This window comes from Oncorhynchus tshawytscha, linkage group LG26 (genome assembly GCF_018296145.1).
Source record: "Oncorhynchus tshawytscha isolate Ot180627B linkage group LG26, Otsh_v2.0, whole genome shotgun sequence".
NCBI lineage: Eukaryota > Metazoa > Chordata > Actinopteri > Salmoniformes > Salmonidae > Oncorhynchus > Oncorhynchus tshawytscha.
The window spans coordinates 30978449-30984291 of record NC_056454.1 but is presented as its reverse complement, the minus strand read 5'-3'; positions in this window follow the sequence as shown (position 1 = coordinate 30984291).

Genomic DNA, 5843 nt, shown 5'->3' with positions numbered 1-5843 from the left:
TGAACAACAGACAGACTGGGAAAGATTCAGACTCTATTCCTGGCCTTTAGGTCAAAGGCCTCTGAAGGGTTCAACAATAACAACTTCAACAGTCCAACGGTCACATCTACCAACCAGCAGTCTGTTCAAATATGTAAATAACTTGTAAACATGATGGAGAAAAGATTGTAAGATTTAAAGGTTTTACTGTTTTATTGCATCAAAATATGTTATTTAAGGCTTTAATTTGAGTTGATTATAAATGTATAGGTCCTCAGAACAAGATGTCATTTTACGCTTACTTCTGACATCTTAACCCTGACCCTAATCCTAACCCTAATTATATATCTATGCCCACGCTCTTCTCTGATCCGAGACTTGTACTTGGACATGGAACTGGGTCTGTCCTTGGCCCTCTCTCTGTCATGGTCCCTTACCTTTGTCCTTAGGCTAAAGGCGTCAGCATGCTTTAGTTCGAAGGGTGCTCGCATAATCCCTTAAAATACCTTTGTTTGAAAAATGAAAAATAAGCGGCAATAGTACTGTTTGTCCATTTTTAGATGCCGTAGCCACTTCCCCAAAACAGTCCATTTTGAATGACTACCTCATCTTTGTACCCCACACATACAATTATCTGTAAGAACCCTCAGTCGAGCAGTGAATTTCAAACACAGATTCAACCACAAAGACCAGGGAGGTTTTCCAATGCCTCGCAAAGAAGGGCACCTATTGGTAAATGTGTAAAAATGTAAAAAGCAGACATCGTATATCCCTTTGAGCATGGTGAAGTTATTCATTACACTTTGGATGGTGAATCAATACACCCAACTCAGTTGCCGGAGAGGAAGGAAACTGCTCAGGGATTTCACCATGAGGCCAATGGTGACTTTAGAACAGTTACAGAGTTTAATGGCTGTGACAGGAGAAAACTGATGATGGATCAACAACATTGTAGTTACTCCACAATACTAACATAAATGACAGAGTGAAAAGAAGGAAGCCTGTACATCATACAAATATTCCAAAACATGCATATTGTTTCCAAAAGGCACTAAAGTAAAATGTAACTTTATGTCCTGAATACAAAGCATTATGTTTGTGGCAAATCCAACACATCACTGAGTACCACTCTTCATATTTTCAAGCAGGGCTGTGACGGCATAATATTGTGTCCTTATATTCGGCAAGGACGAGGGAGTTTTTTCAATTAAAAAAATCAGAATAGAATTAAGCACAGGAAAATCTGTTCCGTCTATAAAACAACAAAATGTGGAATAAGTCAAGGGTTCTGAATAGTTTCTGAAGGCACTGCATCTATTGTACTCTCATAGGTTTACTGTCTTCTGGGATAAAAAAATCCTGATGTTCCTAAACAAAACCACTGTTTCTGTCCCTGGGACGGACACGCACACATGTTTTGCTCTTGTCACGCCCTGATCTGTTCCACCTGTCCTTGTGCTTGTCTCCATCCCCTCCTCCCCTCCCATCTTCCCCACTTATCCTCTGGGTATTTATACCTGTGTTTTCTGTCTGTCTGGGCCAGTTTGTCTTGTTTGTTCAAGTCAACCAGCGTTTTGTGTCTCAGCTCAGCTCTTGCCTGTCTTGACCCTGTACCCACCCGCCTGACCACTCTGCCTGTCCCTGACCCTGCCTGCCTGCAGTCCTGTGCCTTTGCTCCAGCTCTGGAATACCAACCTCTGCCTGACCTGACTCTGAGCTTGCCTGTCGTCCTGTACCTTGGCCTCTACTCTGGATTATCGACCCCTGCCTGCCTTGACCTGTTGTTTGCCTGCCCCTGTTGTTACAATAAACATTGTTACCTCACACAGTCTGCACTTGGGTCTTACCTTGATTCCTGATAGTATGAACTGGCCATGACTGACCCAGCAGACTTGGACCAGCTCCGCAACATCATCTCCTCCCAAGGAGCCACCATTAGTAGGCACAAGGAGTTGCTTTGCGATCTGATGGAAGGGTTCCAGGACATGGCCGGACGTCACGACCTAGCCTTGGATGCATTGTGGGAACAATTCCGTGGGTTGCTTAAGACGCAGCCTACCATGATGGTAACCTCCCAACTCCTCAGTAACCCAGCTGGTAGCGGCGCCGTCACCCCGGTTTCCCGGGAACCCCGCTTACCTCCCCCGGGGCGCTACGACGGAGATTCCAGAACCTGACGGGCCTTTCTCTCCCAGTGCTAACTCGTTTTTGAGCTGCAGCCTTTTTCGTTCCCCTCGGACCGCTTGAAGATAGTGTACATTATTATGCTGATGTCCGGGAGGGCACTCGCCTGAGCCACGGTGGTATGGGAGCAACAGTCTGCCTCAGTCTGGAGGTATTCGTGGCGGAGATGAGAAGTTTTCGAGGCTCCGGTGTCCGGGAGAGAGGCTGCCTGGAAGTTACTCCAGTTTCGGCAGGACGCCCTCAGTGCGGCAGACTATGTGGTGGAGTTCCGCACGCTAGCAGCAGAGGGTACCTGGAACCCGGAAGCGCTGTTCAACATGTTCCTGCACAGATTATCGGAGGAGGTAAAGGATGAGCTGGCAGCCCGAGAACTACCGACGGATCTCGACTCACTCATCGCTTTAACCATCCGGATCGATGGTCGGCTATGGGAACATAGGAGGGAGAAGAGGACCGATTGCGGTCCCAATCGCTCACTCAGGGATCCACCTTGCATCTGATGAACCCGGGTGTCTATGTCCCTGAGAGAATCCAAGCTTACCCGAGTCCCTCCAAGAGCTTCCGGAGACTGCCGATTCACCTCTTCCCGAGCCGATGCAGCTAGGCTGTCTCCATTCAACCGTGTACGCAGACATGAGACCCAGAGTTTTCTGTATTGCTGTACTGCCAGTCATTTTGTATCTACCTGTCCCTTCAAGAGACCTAGCTCATTCGTTGGAGTGAGTACACTGGTGGGTCTTAAAGATAATTGTTATTCTCCCCTTACTCGCCCCTCTCTCCATGCCACCTTGCTGTGGGGCGACCAGTCCAAGTCTCTCCAGGTACTGATTGACTCGTGGGCCGATGTGAGTCTCATGGATGTTACCCTTGCGTCCGACCTGGGCAATCCTACTCAACCCCTCTCCATTCCCATGGTGTTAAAGCGCTGGACGGGCGCTCTATAGGCCAGGTCACCCACCAGACCACCCCCGTCAACCTACGAGTGTCGGAGAACCACAGCAAGACAATCCAATTCCTGCTGGTTGAGTCTCTGCAGGTTCCTGTGGTATTGAGATTCTCTTGGCTCCAGCGATACAATCCCTCCATTGACTGGGCTACTTGTGCCATCGTGGGCTGGAACCCATCCTGCCACACTCACTGCCTGAAGTCAGCTCTGCCTGCCCAGGGACGTCTTCCTGGGGGCTTGGAAATTGCCTCGGACCTCTCCGGGTAGTTCAGTAAGTCCCTGGCCACTTCGCTTCAACAGCACCGACCGGTATTCAAGAAGGTCAAGCCTGAGGTGCTGGCACGCCGCTATAGTGCCGCGGCTACACCCACGGAAGCCGAGACCTTCACTCCCCGCTCCAAGATCATTAGCCTCTCTGCTGTTCGTCCTCTGTTGCCAAAACCTTCCGTATTCCTCCAACTTTTTCTGTGTCTAGAGTCAAAACCATGTCTGACTGCCCCTTGTCTTCTGTTTCTAGGCCCTCCCCCCCTTATCATCGATGGCCAGCCAGCGTACACGGTGAGACACCTCCTGGGGGTTCGACCACGAGGCAGGGGTTTCCAGTATCTGGTTGACTGGGAGGGTTATGGCCCAGAGGAGAGGTGCTGGGTGTCCCCTAAAGACATCCTGGACCTGGCCCTCATCGCCGGCACCCCAGTCAACCAGGTATTTGCCCAGGCGTCCTTTTAAGGAAGGAGTGGGGAGGGGGGGAGCAGTGGTATACTGTCATGCCCTGATCTGTTTTAGCTGTCCTTGTGCTTGTCTCCACCCCTCCAGGTGTCACCCATCTTCCCCACTTATCCTCTGGGTATTTATACCTGTGTTTTCTGTCTGTCTGGGCCAGTTCTTCTTGTTTGTTCAAGTCAACCAGTGTTTTGTGTCTCAGCTCCTGTTTTTATAGTCTCTCTTTTCTCGCCCTCCTGGTTTTGACCCTTGCCTGTCCTGACCCTGTACCCACCCGCCTGACCACTCTGCCTATCCCTGAGCCTGCCTGCCGTTCTGTACCTTTGGTCCACCTCTGGATTACCGACCTCTGCCTGACCTGACCCTGAGCCTGCCTGTCATCCTGTACCTTGGCCTCTACACTGGATTATCTACCCCTGCCTGCCTTGACCTGTCATTTGCCTGCCCCTGTTACAATAAACATTGTTACTTCACACATTCTGTACTTGGGTCTTACCTTGATTACTTATAGTTCACTTTAGATCCTCATGGGGAGTTATGAGAAGAAAATCATCAGTGCTCTTTCTGGTGGAAATTAAATTGTCGTTCTGGAGAGGAATTTTGAGGGAAAATGTGAAGCTGGAGATTAAGTGATTAAGCATTCGCTCTACATCCAAAGAACAATAGCTCACAAGGGCTGAATTACAATGACTCTCTTCTCCTCTTTCTCATTCATCACTAGCCACCCCACCCCCCTTTTTGCATCGCTATTTTCGGATTGTGCCCTCCTTTGAATGGGAGCATGATGCTGTAACCTTGCAGAATAATACCTTATTTTCCTTCTGACACACTAAAGGGGAGTTTTTCTATTTACCGAGATGAAATAATAGGAGGCTTTTCACAATGCACATTTTTCTGAATAGGCCAGATCTAAAAGCTAAGCTGCCCTGGTCTGGAGCAGGGTCACTGTCTGTTTGGTGTTAGCCCCAGAAATCTCCCCAAATTTCCAGTGTGAAATGTAAAAATATTTAGTAGGCATCAACATTTATTTAGTCTCTCGTGGACGTAACTGGTACCATAGAATCTGTTAATTATGGAATGGAATGCGTGGGATAACAAGCAGCAGTAATTCTGGTGTATGGGTTTTTCTTCACTGGTTATTTGGACAAATCATAATTTCGCAGGTGTTAGTATCTTTTGAATTTCTGAAGGGGAGGGGATATTCACCCGTAAGTTGCAAAAAGAGAGGGTGAAGCTCCTCATTCTGGTTCCTTTCCTTGTTCTAGCATTTCTTGATCCCCTCTCTTAACATGTATAGAGCCACAACTTAATTGAGAAGCTGACCAATTACGTGAGACTTTAGTTCAGGGTTAACCCGAGATTAACATTTATTCTCTAATTACAATGCATCACCATTACTACATTTGGATATTTTCTCTAAGTAATTTGTTTGTTCTGGTGCCTAGAAAGGCTGGAGTTGTCACAAAATACTCAAAAACCCAATATAGAGTTCTTGAAACTTCACGATTTATACTTCTTTCTTTCTCTCTCTCCATCTCTTCCTTCTCTCACATCCTGGCAAAAGTAACTACACTAAGGGACCTGAACAGAATGCCTTTTCCCATGGAGCCCTTCTCTGCCCTAGATAGATACTGTTGCCCATGCCGCACGCATGCGCACGCACGCACGCACACACACACACACACACACACACAGAGACACACACACACACACACACCCACCCACACACACACACACACACACACACACACACACACACACACACACACACACACACACACACACACACACACACACACACACACACACACACACACACACACACACACACACACACACACACACACACACACACACACACACACACACACTCACAACTATATATACATACAGGTCGGGTGAAGGTGCTGAATGTTTTCTGAGAATCGAAGTGAAACTCGTAAATACGTTATTATATCTGAGATTACATTTTCATTATGTATGAAACGGTAATAGAGTAATTCCATGTTAA